At 47.6% G+C, this 18,295-nt stretch overlaps 12 non-coding genes and 1 pseudogene across 12 annotated transcripts; all 13 read right to left on the bottom strand.

Annotated features, from left to right (window-relative positions):
* Positions 1-231: 231 nt before the first annotated feature.
* LOC142723980 (U2 spliceosomal RNA) lies at positions 232-422 on the bottom strand. The gene has a single exon (XR_012875835.1). It is a non-coding gene; the product is annotated as a U2 spliceosomal RNA (small nuclear RNA).
* Positions 423-1,702: 1,280 nt separating this feature from the next.
* On the bottom strand, positions 1,703-1,893 carry LOC142723979 (U2 spliceosomal RNA). The gene has a single exon (XR_012875834.1). It is a non-coding gene; the product is annotated as a U2 spliceosomal RNA (small nuclear RNA).
* A 1,300-nt stretch (positions 1,894-3,193) lies between these two features.
* LOC142723978 (U2 spliceosomal RNA) lies at positions 3,194-3,384 on the bottom strand. The gene has a single exon (XR_012875833.1). It is a non-coding gene; the product is annotated as a U2 spliceosomal RNA (small nuclear RNA).
* Positions 3,385-4,688: 1,304 nt separating this feature from the next.
* Positions 4,689-4,891, bottom strand: LOC142724030 (U2 spliceosomal RNA; annotated as a pseudogene).
* Positions 4,892-6,264: 1,373 nt separating this feature from the next.
* Positions 6,265-6,455, bottom strand: LOC142723977 (U2 spliceosomal RNA). The gene has a single exon (XR_012875832.1). It is a non-coding gene; the product is annotated as a U2 spliceosomal RNA (small nuclear RNA).
* A 1,284-nt stretch (positions 6,456-7,739) lies between these two features.
* Positions 7,740-7,930, bottom strand: LOC142723976 (U2 spliceosomal RNA). The gene has a single exon (XR_012875831.1). It is a non-coding gene; the product is annotated as a U2 spliceosomal RNA (small nuclear RNA).
* A 1,285-nt stretch (positions 7,931-9,215) lies between these two features.
* Positions 9,216-9,406, bottom strand: LOC142723975 (U2 spliceosomal RNA). The gene has a single exon (XR_012875830.1). It is a non-coding gene; the product is annotated as a U2 spliceosomal RNA (small nuclear RNA).
* A 1,287-nt stretch (positions 9,407-10,693) lies between these two features.
* LOC142723974 (U2 spliceosomal RNA) lies at positions 10,694-10,884 on the bottom strand. Its single transcript, XR_012875828.1, has one exon. It is a non-coding gene; the product is annotated as a U2 spliceosomal RNA (small nuclear RNA).
* A 1,285-nt stretch (positions 10,885-12,169) lies between these two features.
* LOC142723972 (U2 spliceosomal RNA) lies at positions 12,170-12,360 on the bottom strand. Its single transcript, XR_012875826.1, has one exon. It is a non-coding gene; the product is annotated as a U2 spliceosomal RNA (small nuclear RNA).
* A 1,275-nt stretch (positions 12,361-13,635) lies between these two features.
* On the bottom strand, positions 13,636-13,826 carry LOC142723971 (U2 spliceosomal RNA). Its single transcript, XR_012875825.1, has one exon. It is a non-coding gene; the product is annotated as a U2 spliceosomal RNA (small nuclear RNA).
* Positions 13,827-15,098: 1,272 nt separating this feature from the next.
* LOC142723969 (U2 spliceosomal RNA) lies at positions 15,099-15,289 on the bottom strand. The gene has a single exon (XR_012875824.1). It is a non-coding gene; the product is annotated as a U2 spliceosomal RNA (small nuclear RNA).
* A 1,292-nt stretch (positions 15,290-16,581) lies between these two features.
* On the bottom strand, positions 16,582-16,772 carry LOC142723968 (U2 spliceosomal RNA). The gene has a single exon (XR_012875823.1). It is a non-coding gene; the product is annotated as a U2 spliceosomal RNA (small nuclear RNA).
* Positions 16,773-18,048: 1,276 nt separating this feature from the next.
* LOC142723967 (U2 spliceosomal RNA) lies at positions 18,049-18,239 on the bottom strand. The gene has a single exon (XR_012875822.1). It is a non-coding gene; the product is annotated as a U2 spliceosomal RNA (small nuclear RNA).
* Positions 18,240-18,295: the final 56 nt, after the last annotated feature.

The raw sequence follows: 18,295 nt of genomic DNA, 5'->3' as shown, positions 1-18,295 counted from the left end.
AATGAGGTGTTCCAATGTGAAATGCCGGAAACACAGAAACACAGACGACACACAACAAGAGGTGGCAATCTATTCATTAATTGCATTTAATCAATGAGCTCATTATCACTCATGCATTGTCCAACAGGTGTTGAAATAATGGGATTAAAAGGGGAGATCCCTTCAGAAAGACAGAAACAATAGCAAAGACAAAAAACACTTTTGGAATCTGCTTTTAGTCAACACATAAGGAAAGGGTGCACCGGTCCTGGAAATACTGCAATACCAGGTCAATGCGTGGAGTGGACAGAGCAAGCTCTATTTCCATCTCCCTGTTCTAAAAATCCATTTAATATATGGTCCCCAGATAGGGGACGTATCAGATATTAAACTGATAAGAACAGATACTACACTTGATCTTAGCCAAAAGGCCGAGAAGCGATAACCCGAACGGGCCGCGCGTTGCCCGAGCCTGCCCGATACTGCTGTTCAGCCCTTGCAGCGATTCAGCCTACTTCTAGGCAATTCCATGGGGCCCTGCAGGCTCACACACTCACAGCTACACGGGAGGTGAATAAAGGCCGGAGAGGAAGCCAGACAGGATTTGCTTCTTTTGCTTGCACCACAATGCAGTGCTGAAAGAGGAGGAATCTACATAAAAACGCCTTCCTGGCAACGCCCAAATGCCCTGCTGCCATGCAGATAAACACTGGCAGCGGCAGCAAGTGCATGCCCACAGCCACCCCTTGTTCCTTCACACCTTGTATCAGCTGTAATCCAGTCCAGTCCAGTGCTGCCTGCTGAGCAGCACTGACCAACACTGCCTGGGCCCAGGCTTTTATCTCTGAGGCCCCATTATGATGTCAGAAAGCTGGCTCTGGAATCCTGAGGGCTCCACTATGACACGTGCAAAGTTCCGTCTGAACTTTATATAAGACGGTGAGGCTCAGTCAGTCACTCAGTGTTGCCTGAGAGGGCAACACTGCAACAGCCGGCCGCCAGGCTGTCTTTTTTTTGCACAGCTAGTTGCCTCCAGGAGGCCACAAGAGGGAGACAAGGGACTGCAAAATGGAAAATAGGCATCCACCAACTTTACAGACAACTTCTCCTTGCTCCTACAACCTCCATCCTTGCACAGTTTGTTATTCTTCTAGGTAACATAGTAACAAATCCAAATTGCTGCTCTCTTTGTAGGCAAGCAAGGCTTTGTTGCAACTGCAATTCTTACTTCTTCTTGAAATGTAGGGACGACAGTACATTCCATCACATCCATCTAGTGTACACAGGTAGGTCCATTGTGGCGGGCAGGCGAGCGGGCGGGCTGCTTTATTGGCTGTTTGCTGTTCCCCTACTCCACTCCACTATTTGACTGTTGTGCTGCATCAATCAATCAATCAATCAATCAATCAATCAACCAATCAATCAGTGGCTGGCTCAGGTGCAGCTCTTTAACTTACCTAAAAGGGAGGGCGGAGAGAAGACAAGGAAGGTGAATGAGGTGTTCCAATGTGAAATGCCGGAAACACAGAAACACAGACGACACACAACAAGAGGTGGCAATCTATTCATTAATTGCATTTAATCAATGAGCTCATTATCACTCATGCATTGTCCAACAGGTGTTGAAATAATGGGATTAAAAGGGGAGATCCCTTCAGAAAGACAGAAACAATAGCAAAGACAAAAAACACTTTTGGAATCTGCTTTTAGTCAACACATAAGGAAAGGGTGCACCGGTCCTGGAAATACTGCAATACCAGGTCAATGCGTGGAGTGGACAGAGCAAGCTCTATTTCCATCTCCCTGTTCTAAAAATCCATTTAATATATGGTCCCCAGATAGGGGACGTATCAGATATTAAACTGATAAGAACAGATACTACACTTGATCTTAGCCAAAAGGCCGAGAAGCGATAACCCGAACGGGCCGCGCGTTGCCCGAGCCTGCCCGATACTGCTGTTCAGCCCTTGCAGCGATTCAGCCTACTTCTAGGCAATTCCATGGGGCCCTGCAGGCTCACACACTCACAGCTACACGGGAGGTGAATAAAGGCCGGAGAGGAAGCCAGACAGGATTTGCTTCTTTTGCTTGCACCACAATGCAGTGCTGAAAGAGGAGGAATCTACATAAAAACGCCTTCCTGGCAACGCCCAAATGCCCTGCTGCCATGCAGATAAACACTGGCAGCGGCAGCAAGTGCATGCCCACAGCCACCCCTTGTTCCTTCACACCTTGTATCAGCTGTAATCCAGTCCAGTCCAGTGCTGCCTGCTGAGCAGCACTGACCAACACTGCCTGGGCCCAGGCTTTTATCTCTGAGGCCCCATTATGGTGTCAGAAAGCTGGCTCTGGAATCCTGAGGGCTCCACTATGACACGTGCAAAGTTCCGTCTGAACTTTATATAAGACGGTGAGGCTCAGTCAGTCACTCAGTGTTGCCTGAGAGGGCAACACTGCAACAGCCGGCCGCCAGGCTGTCTTTTTTTTGCACAGCTAGTTGCCTCCAGGAGGCCACAAGAGGGAGACAAGGGACTGCAAAATGGAAAATAGGCATCCACCAACTTTACAGACAACTTCTCCTTGCTCCTACAACCTCCATCCTTGCACAGTTTGTTATTCTTCTAGGTAACATAGTAACAAATCCAAATTGCTGCTCTCTTTGTAGGCAAGCAAGGCTTTGTTGCAACTGCAATTCTTACTTCTTCTTGAAATGTAGGGACGACAGTACATTCCATCACATCCATCTAGTGTACACAGGTAGGTCCATTGTGGCGGGCAGGCGAGCGGGCGGGCTGCTTTATTGGCTGTTTGCTGTTCCCCTACTCCACTCCACTATTTGACTGTTGTGCTGCATCAATCAATCAATCAATCAATCAATCAATCAATCAATCAATCAATCAATCAATCAATCAATCAGTGGCTGGCTCAGGTGCAGCTCTTTAACTTACCTAAAAGGGAGGGCGGAGAGAAGACAAGGAAGGTGAATGAGGTGTTCCAATGTGAAATGCCGGAAACACAGAAACACAGACGACACACAACAAGAGGTGGCAATCTATTCATTAATTGCATTTAATCAATGAGCTCTTTATCACTCATGCATTGTCCAACAGGTGTTGAAATAATGGGATTAAAAGGGGAGATCCCTTCAGAAAGACAGAAATAATAGCAAAGACAAAAAACACTTTTGGAATCTGCTTTTAGTCAACACATAAGGAAAGGGTGCACCGGTCCTGGAAATACTGCAATACCAGGTCAATGCGTGGAGTGGACAGAGCAAGCTCTATTTCCATCTCCCTGTTCTAAAAATCCATTTAATATATGGTCCCCAGATAGGGGACGTATCAGATATTAAACTGATAAGAACAGATACTACACTTGATCTTAGCCAAAAGGCCGAGAAGCGATAACCCGAACGGGCCGCGCGTTGCCCGAGCCTGCCCGATACTGCTGTTCAGCCCTTGCAGCGATTCAGCCTACTTCTAGGCAATTCCATGGGGCCCTGCAGGCTCACACACTCACAGCTACACGGGAGGTGAATAAAGGCCGGAGAGGAAGCCAGACAGGATTTGCTTCTTTTGCTTGCACCACAATGCAGTGCTGAAAGAGGAGGAATCTACATAAAAACGCCTTCCTGGCAACGCCCAAATGCCCTGCTGCCATGCAGATAAACACTGGCAGCGGCAGCAAGTGCATGCCCACAGCCACCCCTTGTTCCTTCACACCTTGTATCAGCTGTAATCCAGTCCAGTCCAGTGCTGCCTGCTGAGCAGCACTGACCAACACTGCCTGGGCCCAGGCTTTTATCTCTGAGGCCCCATTATGATGTCAGAAAGCTGGCTCTGGAATCCTGAGGGCTCCACTATGACACGTGCAAAGTTCCGTCTGAACTTTATATAAGACGGTGAGGCTCAGTCAGTCACTCAGTGTTGCCTGAGAGGGCAACACTGCAACAGCCGGCCGCCAGGCTGTCTTTTTTTTGCACAGCTAGTTGCCTCCAGGAGGCCACAAGAGGGAGACAAGGGACTGCAAAATGGAAAATAGGCATCCACCAACTTTACAGACAACTTCTCCTTGCTCCTACAACCTCCATCCTTGCACAGTTTGTTATTCTTCTAGGTAACATAGTAACAAATCCAAATTGCTGCTCTCTTTGTAGGCAAGCAAGGCTTTGTTGCAACTGCAATTCTTACTTCTTCTTGAAATGTAGGGACGACAGTACATTCCATCACATCCATCTAGTGTACACAGGTAGGTCCATTGTGGCGGGCAGGCGAGCGGGCGGGCTGCTTTATTGGCTGTTTGCTGTTCCCCTACTCCACTCCACTATTTGACTGTTGTGCTGCATCAATCAATCAATCAATCAATCAATCAATCAATCAATCAATCAATCAATCAATCAATCAATCAATCAGTGGCTGGCTCAGGTGCAGCTCTTTAACTTACCTAAAAGGGAGGGCGGAGAGAAGACAAGGAAGGTGAATGAGGTGTTCCAATGTGAAATGCCGGAAACACAGAAACACAGACGACACACAACAAGAGGTGGCAATCTATTCATTAATTGCATTTAATCAATGAGCTCATTATCACTCATGCATTGTCCAACAGGTGTTGAAATAATGGGATTAAAAGGGGAGATCCCTTCAGAAAGACAGAAACAATAGCAAAGACAAAAAACACTTTTGGAATCTGCTTTTAGTCAACACATAAGGAAAGGGTGCACCGGTCCTGGAAATACTGCAATACCAGGTCAATGCGTGGAGTGGACAGAGGAGTGGACAGAGCAAGCTCTATTTCCATCTCCCTGTTCTAAAAATCCATTTAATATATGGTCCCCAGATAGGGGACGTATCAGATATTAAACTGATAAGAACAGATACTACACTTGATCTTAGCCAAAAGGCCGAGAAGCGATAACCCGAACGGGCCGCGCGTTGCCCGAGCCTGCCCGATACTGCTGTTCAGCCCTTGCAGCGATTCAGCCTACTTCTAGGCAATTCCATGGGGCCCTGCAGGCTCACACACTCACAGCTACACGGGAGGTGAATAAAGGCCGGAGAGGAAGCCAGACAGGATTTGCTTCTTTTGCTTGCACCACAATGCAGTGCTGAAAGAGGAGGAATCTACATAAAAACGCCTTCCTGGCAACGCCCAAATGCCCTGCTGCCATGCAGATAAACACTGGCAGCGGCAGCAAGTGCATGCCCACAGCCACCCCTTGTTCCTTCACACCTTGTATCAGCTGTAATCCAGTCCAGTCCAGTGCTGCCTGCTGAGCAGCACTGACCAACACTGCCTGGGCCCAGGCTTTTATCTCTGAGGCCCCATTATGATGTCAGAAAGCTGGCTCTGGAATCCTGAGGGCTCCACTATGACACGTGCAAAGTTCCGTCTGAACTTTATATAAGACGGTGAGGCTCAGTCAGTCACTCAGTGTTGCCTGAGAGGGCAACACTGCAACAGCCGGCCGCCAGGCTGTCTTTTTTTTGCACAGCTAGTTGCCTCCAGGAGGCCACAAGAGGGAGACAAGGGACTGCAAAATGGAAAATAGGCATCCACCAACTTTACAGACAACTTCTCCTTGCTCCTACAACCTCCATCCTTGCACAGTTTGTTATTCTTCTAGGTAACATAGTAACAAATCCAAATTGCTGCTCTCTTTGTAGGCAAGCAAGGCTTTGTTGCAACTGCAATTCTTACTTCTTCTTGAAATGTAGGGACGACAGTACATTCCATCACATCCATCTAGTGTACACAGGTAGGTCCATTGTGGCGGGCAGGCGAGCGGGCGGGCTGCTTTATTGGCTGTTTGCTGTTCCCCTACTCCACTCCACTATTTGACTGTTGTGCTGCATCAATCAATCAATCAATCAATCAATCAATCAATCAATCAATCAATCAATCAATCAGTGGCTGGCTCAGGTGCAGCTCTTTATCAATCAATCAATCAATCAATCAATCAATCAATCAATCAATCAATCAATCAATCAGTGGCTGGCTCAGGTGCAGCTCTTTAACTTACCTAAAAGGGAGGGCGGAGAGAAGACAAGGAAGGTGAATGAGGTGTTCCAATGTGAAATGCCGGAAACACAGAAACACAGACGACACACAACAAGAGGTGGCAATCTATTCATTAATTGCATTTAATCAATGAGCTCATTATCACTCATGCATTGTCCAACAGGTGTTGAAATAATGGGATTAAAAGGGGAGATCCCTTCAGAAAGACAGAAACAATAGCAAAGACAAAAAACACTTTTGGAATCTGCTTTTAGTCAACACATAAGGAAAGGGTGCACCGGTCCTGGAAATACTGCAATACCAGGTCAATGCGTGGAGTGGACAGAGCAAGCTCTATTTCCATCTCCCTGTTCTAAAAATCCATTTAATATATGGTCCCCAGATAGGGGACGTATCAGATATTAAACTGATAAGAACAGATACTACACTTGATCTTAGCCAAAAGGCCGAGAAGCGATAACCCGAACGGGCCGCGCGTTGCCCGAGCCTGCCCGATACTGCTGTTCAGCCCTTGCAGCGATTCAGCCTACTTCTAGGCAATTCCATGGGGCCCTGCAGGCTCACACACTCACAGCTACACGGGAGGTGAATAAAGGCCGGAGAGGAAGCCAGACAGGATTTGCTTCTTTTGCTTGCACCACAATGCAGTGCTGAAAGAGGAGGAATCTACATAAAAACGCCTTCCTGGCAACGCCCAAATGCCCTGCTGCCATGCAGATAAACACTGGCAGCGGCAGCAAGTGCATGCCCACAGCCACCCCTTGTTCCTTCACACCTTGTATCAGCTGTAATCCAGTCCAGTCCAGTGCTGCCTGCTGAGCAGCACTGACCAACACTGCCTGGGCCCAGGCTTTTATCTCTGAGGCCCCATTATGATGTCAGAAAGCTGGCTCTGGAATCCTGAGGGCTCCACTATGACACGTGCAAAGTTCCGTCTGAACTTTATATAAGACGGTGAGGCTCAGTCAGTCACTCAGTGTTGCCTGAGAGGGCAACACTGCAACAGCCGGCCGCCAGGCTGTCTTTTTTTTGCACAGCTAGTTGCCTCCAGGAGGCCACAAGAGGGAGACAAGGGACTGCAAAATGGAAAATAGGCATCCACCAACTTTACAGACAACTTCTCCTTGCTCCTACAACCTCCATCCTTGCACAGTTTGTTATTCTTCTAGGTAACATAGTAACAAATCCAAATTGCTGCTCTCTTTGTAGGCAAGCAAGGCTTTGTTGCAACTGCAATTCTTACTTCTTCTTGAAATGTAGGGACGACAGTACATTCCATCACATCCATCTAGTGTACACAGGTAGGTCCATTGTGGCGGGCAGGCGAGCGGGCGGGCTGCTTTATTGGCTGTTTGCTGTTCCCCTACTCCACTCCACTATTTGACTGTTGTGCTGCATCAATCAATCAATCAATCAATCAATCAATCAATCAATCAATCAATCAGTGGCTGGCTCAGGTGCAGCTCTTTAACTTACCTAAAAGGGAGGGCGGAGAGAAGACAAGGAAGGTGAATGAGGTGTTCCAATGTGAAATGCCGGAAACACAGAAACACAGACGACACACAACAAGAGGTGGCAATCTATTCATTAATTGCATTTAATCAATGAGCTCATTATCACTCATGCATTGTCCAACAGGTGTTGAAATAATGGGATTAAAAGGGGAGATCCCTTCAGAAAGACAGAAACAATAGCAAAGACAAAAAACACTTTTGGAATCTGCTTTTAGTCAACACATAAGGAAAGGGTGCACCGGTCCTGGAAATACTGCAATACCAGGTCAATGCGTGGAGTGGACAGAGCAAGCTCTATTTCCATCTCCCTGTTCTAAAAATCCATTTAATATATGGTCCCCAGATAGGGGACGTATCAGATATTAAACTGATAAGAACAGATACTACACTTGATCTTAGCCAAAAGGCCGAGAAGCGATAACCCGAACGGGCCGCGCGTTGCCCGAGCCTGCCCGATACTGCTGTTCAGCCCTTGCAGCGATTCAGCCTACTTCTAGGCAATCCCATGGGGCCCTGCAGGCTCACACACTCACAGCTACACGGGAGGTGAATAAAGGCCGGAGAGGAAGCCAGACAGGATTTGCTTCTTTTGCTTGCACCACAATGCAGTGCTGAAAGAGGAGGAATCTACATAAAAACGCCTTCCTGGCAACGCCCAAATGCCCTGCTGCCATGCAGATAAACACTGGCAGCGGCAGCAAGTGCATGCCCACAGCCACCCCTTGTTCCTTCACACCTTGTATCAGCTGTAATCCAGTCCAGTCCAGTGCTGCCTGCTGAGCAGCACTGACCAACACTGCCTGGGCCCAGGCTTTTATCTCTGAGGCCCCATTATGATGTCAGAAAGCTGGCTCTGGAATCCTGAGGGCTCCACTATGACACGTGCAAAGTTCCGTCTGAACTTTATATAAGACGGTGAGGCTCAGTCAGTCACTCAGTGTTGCCTGAGAGGGCAACACTGCAACAGCCGGCCGCCAGGCTGTCTTTTTTTTGCACAGCTAGTTGCCTCCAGGAGGCCACAAGAGGGAGACAAGGGACTGCAAAATGGAAAATAGGCATCCACCAACTTTACAGACAACTTCTCCTTGCTCCTACAACCTCCATCCTTGCACAGTTTGTTATTCTTCTAGGTAACATAGTAACAAATCCAAATTGCTGCTCTCTTTGTAGGCAAGCAAGGCTTTGTTGCAACTGTAATTCTTACTTCTTCTTGAAATGTAGGGACGACAGTACATTCCATCACATCCATCTAGTGTACACAGGTAGGTCCATTGTGGCGGGCAGGCGAGCGGGCGGGCTGCTTTATTGGCTGTTTGCTGTTCCCCTACTCCACTCCACTATTTGACTGTTGTGCTGCATCAATCAATCAATCAATCAATCAATCAATCAATCAATCAATCAATCAGTGGCTGGCTCAGGTGCAGCTCTTTAACTTACCTAAAAGGGAGGGCGGAGAGAAGACAAGGAAGGTGAATGAGGTGTTCCAATGTGAAATGCCGGAAACACAGAAACACAGACGACACACAACAAGAGGTGGCAATCTATTCATTAATTGCATTTAATCAATGAGCTCATTATCACTCATGCATTGTCCAACAGGTGTTGAAATAATGGGATTAAAATGGGGAGATCCCTTCAGAAAGACAGAAACAATAGCAAAGACAAAAAACACTTTTGGAATCTGCTTTTAGTCAACACATAAGGAAAGGGTGCACCGGTCCTGGAAATACTGCAATACCAGGTCAATGCGTGGAGTGGACAGAGCAAGCTCTATTTCCATCTCCCTGTTCTAAAAATCCATTTAATATATGGTCCCCAGATAGGGGACGTATCAGATATTAAACTGATAAGAACAGATACTACACTTGATCTTAGCCAAAAGGCCGAGAAGCGATAACCCGAACGGGCCGCGCGTTGCCCGAGCCTGCCCGATACTGCTGTTCAGCCCTTGCAGCGATTCAGCCTACTTCTAGGCAATTCCATGGGGCCCTGCAGGCTCACACACTCACAGCTACACGGGAGGTGAATAAAGGCCGGAGAGGAAGCCAGACAGGATTTGCTTCTTTTGCTTGCACCACAATGCAGTGCTGAAAGAGGAGGAATCTACATAAAAACGCCTTCCTGGCAACGCCCAAATGCCCTGCTGCCATGCAGATAAACACTGGCAGCGGCAGCAAGTGCATGCCCACAGCCACCCCTTGTTCCTTCACACCTTGTATCAGCTGTAATCCAGTCCAGTCCAGTGCTGCCTGCTGAGCAGCACTGACCAACACTGCCTGGGCCCAGGCTTTTATCTCTGAGGCCCCATTATGATGTCAGAAAGCTGGCTCTGGAATCCTGAGGGCTCCACTATGACACGTGCAAAGTTCCGTCTGAACTTTATATAGACGGTGAGGCTCAGTCAGTCACTCAGTGTTGCCTGAGAGGGCAACACTGCAACAGCCGGCCGCCAGGCTGTCTTTTTTTTGCACAGCTAGTTGCCTCCAGGAGGCCACAAGAGGGAGACAAGGGACTGCAAAATGGAAAATAGGCATCCACCAACTTTACAGACAACTTCTCCTTGCTCCTACAACCTCCATCCTTGCACAGTTTGTTATTCTTCTAGGTAACATAGTAACAAATCCAAATTGCTGCTCTCTTTGTAGGCAAGCAAGGCTTTGTTGCAACTGCAATTCTTACTTCTTCTTGAAATGTAGGGACGACAGTACATTCCATCACATCCATCTAGTGTACACAGGTAGGTCCATTGTGGCGGGCAGGCGAGCGGGCGGGCTGCTTTATTGGCTGTTTGCTGTTCCCCTACTCCACTCCACTATTTGACTGTTGTGCTGCATCAATCAATCAATCAATCAATCAATCAATCAATCAATCAATCAATCAATCAGTGGCTGGCTCAGGTGCAGCTCTTTAACTTACCTAAAAGGGAGGGCGGAGAGAAGACAAGGAAGGTGAATGAGGTGTTCCAATGTGAAATGCCGGAAACACAGAAACACAGACGACACACAACAAGAGGTGGCAATCTATTCATTAATTGCATTTAATCAATGAGCTCATTATCACTCATGCATTGTCCAACAGGTGTTGAAATAATGGGATTAAAAGGGGAGATCCCTTCAGAAAGACAGAAACAATAGCAAAGACAAAAAACACTTTTGGAATCTGCTTTTAGTCAACACATAAGGAAAGGGTGCACCGGTCCTGGAAATACTGCAATACCAGGTCAATGCGTGGAGTGGACAGAGCAAGCTCTATTTCCATCTCCCTGTTCTAAAAATCCATTTAATATATGGTCCCCAGATAGGGGACGTATCAGATATTAAACTGATAAGAACAGATACTACACTTGATCTTAGCCAAAAGGCCGAGAAGCGATAACCCGAACGGGCCGCGCGTTGCCCGAGCCTGCCCGATACTGCTGTTCAGCCCTTGCAGCGATTCAGCCTACTTCTAGGCAATCCCATGGGGCCCTGCAGGCTCACACACTCACAGCTACACGGGAGGTGAATAAAGGCCGGAGAGGAAGCCAGACAGGATTTGCTTCTTTTGCTTGCACCACAATGCAGTGCTGAAAGAGGAGGAATCTACATAAAAACGCCTTCCTGGCAACGCCCAAATGCCCTGCTGCCATGCAGATAAACACTGGCAGCGGCAGCAAGTGCATGCCCACAGCCACCCCTTGTTCCTTCACACCTTGTATCAGCTGTAATCCAGTCCAGTCCAGTGCTGCCTGCTGAGCAGCACTGACCAACACTGCCTGGGCCCAGGCTTTTATCTCTGAGGCCCCATTATGATGTCAGAAAGCTGGCTCTGGAATCCTGAGGGCTCCACTATGACACGTGCAAAGTTCCGTCTGAACTTTATATAAGACGGTGAGGCTCAGTCAGTCACTCAGTGTTGCCTGAGAGGGCAACACTGCAACAGCCGGCCGCCAGGCTGTCTTTTTTTTGCACAGCTAGTTGCCTCCAGGAGGCCACAAGAGGGAGACAAGGGACTGCAAAATGGAAAATAGGCATCCACCAACTTTACAGACAACTTCTCCTTGCTCCTACAACCTCCATCCTTGCACAGTTTGTTATTCTTCTAGGTAACATAGTAACAAATCCAAATTGCTGCTCTCTTTGTAGGCAAGCAAGGCTTTGTTGCAACTGTAATTCTTACTTCTTCTTGAAATGTAGGGACGACAGTACATTCCATCACATCCATCTAGTGTACACAGGTAGGTCCATTGTGGCGGGCAGGCGAGCGGGCGGGCTGCTTTATTGGCTGTTTGCTGTTCCCCTACTCCACTCCACTATTTGACTGTTGTGCTGCATCAATCAATCAATCAATCAATCAATCAATCAATCAATCAATCAATCAGTGGCTGGCTCAGGTGCAGCTCTTTAACTTACCTAAAAGGGAGGGCGGAGAGAAGACAAGGAAGGTGAATGAGGTGTTCCAATGTGAAATGCCGGAAACACAGAAACACAGACGACACACAACAAGAGGTGGCAATCTATTCATTAATTGCATTTAATCAATGAGCTCATTATCACTCATGCATTGTCCAACAGGTGTTGAAATAATGGGATTAAAATGGGGAGATCCCTTCAGAAAGACAGAAACAATAGCAAAGACAAAAAACACTTTTGGAATCTGCTTTTAGTCAACACATAAGGAAAGGGTGCACCGGTCCTGGAAATACTGCAATACCAGGTCAATGCGTGGAGTGGACAGAGCAAGCTCTATTTCCATCTCCCTGTTCTAAAAATCCATTTAATATATGGTCCCCAGATAGGGGACGTATCAGATATTAAACTGATAAGAACAGATACTACACTTGATCTTAGCCAAAAGGCCGAGAAGCGATAACCCGAACGGGCCGCGCGTTGCCCGAGCCTGCCCGATACTGCTGTTCAGCCCTTGCAGCGATTCAGCCTACTTCTAGGCAATTCCATGGGGCCCTGCAGGCTCACACACTCACAGCTACACGGGAGGTGAATAAAGGCCGGAGAGGAAGCCAGACAGGATTTGCTTCTTTTGCTTGCACCACAATGCAGTGCTGAAAGAGGAGGAATCTACATAAAAACGCCTTCCTGGCAACGCCCAAATGCCCTGCTGCCATGCAGATAAACACTGGCAGCGGCAGCAAGTGCATGCCCACAGCCACCCCTTGTTCCTTCACACCTTGTATCAGCTGTAATCCAGTCCAGTCCAGTGCTGCCTGCTGAGCAGCACTGACCAACACTGCCTGGGCCCAGGCTTTTATCTCTGAGGCCCCATTATGATGTCAGAAAGCTGGCTCTGGAATCCTGAGGGCTCCACTATGACACGTGCAAAGTTCCGTCTGAACTTTATATAGACGGTGAGGCTCAGTCAGTCACTCAGTGTTGCCTGAGAGGGCAACACTGCAACAGCCGGCCGCCAGGTTGTCTTTTTTTTGCACAGCTAGTTGCCTCCAGGAGGCCACAAGAGGGAGACAAGGGACTGCAAAATGGAAAATAGGCATCCACCAACTTTACAGACAACTTCTCCTTGCTCCTACAACCTCCATCCTTGCACAGTTTGTTATTCTTCTAGGTAACATAGTAACAAATCCAAATTGCTGCTCTCTTTGTAGGCAAGCAAGGCTTTGTTGCAACTGCAATTCTTACTTCTTCTTGAAATGTAGGGACGACAGTACATTCCATCACATCCATCTAGTGTACACAGGTAGGTCCATTGTGGCGGGCAGGCGAGCGGGCGGGCTGCTTTATTGGCTGTTTGCTGTTCCCCTACTCCACTCCACTATTTGACTGTTGTGCTGCATCAATCAATCAATCAATCAATCAATCAATCAATCAATCAGTGGCTGGCTCAGGTGCAGCTCTTTAACTTACCTAAAAGGGAGGGCGGAGAGAAGACAAGGAAGGTGAATGAGGTGTTCCAATGTGAAATGCCGGAAACACAGAAACACAGACGACACACAACAAGAGGTGGCAATCTATTCATTAATTGCATTTAATCAATGAGCTCATTATCACTCATGCATTGTCCAACAGGTGTTGAAATAATGGGATTAAAAGGGGAGATCCCTTCAGAAAGACAGAAACAATAGCAAAGACAAAAAACACTTTTGGAATCTGCTTTTAGTCAACACATAAGGAAAGGGTGCACCGGTCCTGGAAATACTGCAATACCAGGTCAATGCGTGGAGTGGACAGAGCAAGCTCTATTTCCATCTCCCTGTTCTAAAAATCCATTTAATATATGGTCCCCAGATAGGGGACGTATCAGATATTAAACTGATAAGAACAGATACTACACTTGATCTTAGCCAAAAGGCCGAGAAGCGATAACCCGAACGGGCCGCGCGTTGCCCGAGCCTGCCCGATACTGCTGTTCAGCCCTTGCAGCGATTCAGCCTACTTCTAGGCAATTCCATGGGGCCCTGCAGGCTCACACACTCACAGCTACACGGGAGGTGAATAAAGGCCGGAGAGGAAGCCAGACAGGATTTGCTTCTTTTGCTTGCACCACAATGCAGTGCTGAAAGAGGAGGAATCTACATAAAAACGCCTTCCTGGCAACGCCCAAATGCCCTGCTGCCATGCAGATAAACACTGGCAGCGGCAGCAAGATCATGCCCACAGCCACCCCTTGTTCCTTCACACCTTGTATCAGCTGTAATCCAGTCCAGTCCAGTGCTGCCTGCTGAGCAGCACTGACCAACACTGCCTGGGCCCAGGCTTTTATCTCTGAGGCCCCATTATGATGTCAGAAAGCTGGCTCTGGAATCCTGAGGGCTCCACTATGACACGTGCAAAGTTCCGTCTGAACTTTATATAAGACGGTGAGGCTCAGTCAGTCACTCAGTGTTGCCTGAGAGGGCAACACTGCAACAGCCGGCCGCCAGGCTGTCTTTTTTTTGCACAGCTAGTTGCCTCCAGGAGGCCACAAGAGGGAGACAAGGGACTGCAAAATGGAAAATAGGCATCCACCAACTTTACAGACAACTTCTCCTTGCTCCTACAACCTCCATCCTTGCACAGTTTGTTATTCTTCTAGGTAACATAGTAACAAATCCAAATTGCTGCTCTCTTTGTAGGCAAGCAAGGCTTTGTTGCAACTGCAATTCTTACTTCTTCTTGAAATGTAGGGACGACAGTACATTCCATCACATCCATCTAGTGTACCTAGGTAGGTCCATTGTGGCGGGCAGGCGAGCGGGCGGGCTGCTTTATTGGCTGTTTGCTGTTCCCCTACTCCACTCCACTATTTGACTGTTGTGCTGCATCAATCAATCAATCAATCAATCAATCAATCAATCAATCAATCAATCAGTGGCTGGCTCAGGTGCAGCTCTTTAACTTACCTAAAAGGGAGGGCGGAGAGAAGACAAGGAAGGTGAATGAGGTGTTCCAATGTGAAATGCCGGAAACACAGAAACACAGACGACACACAACAAGAGGTGGCAATCTATTCATTAATTGCATTTAATCAATGAGCTCATTATCACCAACAGGTGTTGAAATAATGGGATTAAAAGGGGAGATCCCTTCAGAAAGACAGAAACAATAGCAAAGACAAAAAACACTTTTGGAATCTGCTTTTAGTCAACACATAAGGAAAGGGTGCACCGGTCCTGGAAATACTGCAATACCAGGTCAATGCGTGGAGTGGACAGAGCAAGCTCTATTTCCATCTCCCTGTTCTAAAAATCCATTTAATATATGGTCCCCAGATAGGGGACGTATCAGATATTAAACTGATAAGAACAGATACTACACTTGATCTTAGCCAAAAGGCCGAGAAGCGATAACCCGAATGGGCCGCGCGTTGCCCGAGCCTGCCCGATACTGCTGTTCAGCCCTTGCAGCGATTCAGCCTACTTCTAGGCAATTCCATGGGGCCCTGCAGGCTCACACACTCACAGCTACACGGGAGGTGAATAAAGGCCGGAGAGGAAGCCAGACAGGATTTGCTTCTTTTGCTTGCACCACAATGCAGTGCTGAAAGAGGAGGAATCTACATAAAAACGCCTTCCTGGCAACGCCCAAATGCCCTGCTGCCATGCAGATAAACACTGGCAGCGGCAGCAAGTGCATGCCCACAGCCACCCCTTGTTCCTTCACACCTTGTATCAGCTGTAATCCAGTCCAGTCCAGTGCTGCCTGCTGAGCAGCACTGACCAACACTGCCTGGGCCCAGGCTTTTATCTCTGAGGCCCCATTATGATGTCAGAAAGCTGGCTCTGGAATCCTGAGGGCTCCACTATGACACGTGCAAAGTTCCGTCTGAACTTTATATAAGACGGTGAGGCTCAGTCAGTCACTCAGTGTTGCCTGAGAGGGCAACACTGCAACAGCCGGCCGCCAGGCTGTCTTTTTTTTGCACAGCTAGTTGCCTCCAGGAGGCCACAAGAGGGAGACAAGGGACTGCAAAATGGAAAATAGGCATCCACCAACTTTACAGACAACTTCTCCTTGCTCCTACAACCTCCATCCTTGCACAGTTTGTTATTCTTCTAGGTAACATAGTAACAAATCCAAATTGCTGCTCTCTTTGTAGGCAAGCAAGGCTTTGTTGCAACTGCAATTCTTACTTCTTCTTGAAATGTAGGGACGACAGTACATTCCATCACATCCATCTAGTGTACACAGGTAGGTCCATTGTGGCGGGCAGGCGAGCGGGCGGGCTGCTTTATTGGCTGTTTGCTGTTCCCCTACTCCACTCCACTATTTGACTGTTGTGCTGCATCAATCAATCAATCAATCAATCAATCAATCAATCAATCAATCAATCAATCAATCAGTGGCTGGCTCAGGTGCAGCTCTTTAACTTACCTAAAAGGGAGGGCGGAGAGAAGACAAGGAAGGTGAATGAGGTGTTCCAATGTGAAATGCCGGAAACACAGAAACACAGACGACACACAACAAGAGGTGGCAATCTATTCATTAATTGCATTTAATCAATGAGCTCATTATCACTCATGCATTGTCCAACAGGTGTTGAAATAATGGGATTAAAAGGGGAGATCCCTTCAGAAAGACAGAAACAATAGCAAAGACAAAAAACACTTTTGGAATCTGCTTTTAGTCAACACATAAGGAAAGGGTGCACCGGTCCTGGAAATACTGCAATACCAGGTCAATGCGTGGAGTGGACAGAGCAAGCTCTATTTCCATCTCCCTGTTCTAAAAATCCATTTAATATATGGTCCCCAGATAGGGGACGTATCAGATATTAAACTGATAAGAACAGATACTACACTTGATCTTAGCCAAAAGGCCGAGAAGCGATAACCCGAACGGGCCGCGCGTTGCCTGAGCCTGCCCGATACTGCTGTTCAGCCCTTGCAGCGATTCAGCCTACTTCTAGGCAATTCCATGGGGCCCTGCAGGCTCACACACTCACAGCTACACGGGAGGTGAATAAAGGCCGGAGAGGAAGCCAGACAGGATTTGCTTCTTTTGCTTGCACCACAATGCAGTGCTGAAAGAGGAGGAATCTACATAAAAACGCCTTCCTGGCAACGCCCAAATGCCCTGCTGCCATGCAGATAAACACTGGCAGCGGCAGCAAGTGCATGCCCACAGCCACCCCTTGTTCCTTCACACCTTGTATCAGCTGTAATCCAGTCCAGTCCAGTGCTGCCTGCTGAGCAGCACTGACCAACACTGCCTGGGCCCAGGCTTTTATCTCTGAGGCCCCATTATGATGTCAGAAAGCTGGCTCTGGAATCCTGAGGGCTCCACTATGACACGTGCAAAGTTCCGTCTGAACTTTATATAAGACGGTGAGGCTCAGTCAGTCACTCAGTGTTGCCTGAGAGGGCAACACTGCAACAGCCGGCCGCCAGGCTGTCTTTTTTTTGCACAGCTAGTTGCCTCCAGGAGGCCACAAGAGGGAGACAAGGGACTGCAAAATGGAAAATAGGCATCCACCAACTTTACAGACAACTTCTCCTTGCTCCTACAACCTCCATCCTTGCACAGTTTGTTATTCTTCTAGGTAACATAGTAACAAATCCAAATTGCTGCTCTCTTTGTAGGCAAGCAAGGCTTTGTTGCAACTGCAATTCTTACTTCTTCTTGAAATGTAGGGACGACAGTACATTCCATCACATCCATCTAGTGTACACAGGTAGGTCCATTGTGGCGGGCAGGCGAGCGGGCGGGCTGCTTTATTGGCTGTTTGCTGTTCCCCTACTCCACTCCACTATTTGACTGTTGTGCTGCATCAATCAATCAATCAATCAATCAATCAATCAATCAATCAGTGGCTGGCTCAGGTGCAGCTCTTTAACTTACCTAAAAGGGAGGGTGGAGAGAAGACAAGGAAGGTGAATGAGGTGTTCCAATGTGAAATGCCGGAAACACAGAAACACAGACGACACACAACAAGAGGTGGCAATCTATTCATTAATTGCATTTAATCAATGAGCTCATTATCACTCATGCATTGTCCAACAGGTGTTGAAATAATGGGATTAAAAGGGGAGATCCCTTCAGAAAGACAGAAACAATAGCAAAGACAAAAAACACTTTTGGAATCTGCTTTTAGTCAACACATAAGGAAAGGGTGCACCGGTCCTGGAAATACTGCAATACCAGGTCAATGCGTGGAGTGGACAGAGCAAGCTCTATTTCCATCTCCCTGTTCTAAAAATCCATTTAATATATGGTCCCCAGATAGGGGACGTATCAGATATTAAACTGATAAGAACAGATACTACACTTGATCTTAGCCAAAAGGCCGAGAAGCGATAACCCGAACGGGCCGCGCGTTGCCCGAGCCTGCCCGATACTGCTGTTCAGCCCTTG

This window comes from Rhinoderma darwinii, unplaced genomic scaffold (assembly GCF_050947455.1).
Source record: "Rhinoderma darwinii isolate aRhiDar2 unplaced genomic scaffold, aRhiDar2.hap1 Scaffold_568, whole genome shotgun sequence".
Lineage (NCBI taxonomy): Eukaryota > Metazoa > Chordata > Amphibia > Anura > Rhinodermatidae > Rhinoderma > Rhinoderma darwinii.
This window is presented reverse-complemented; position numbering and strand designations above follow the sequence as displayed.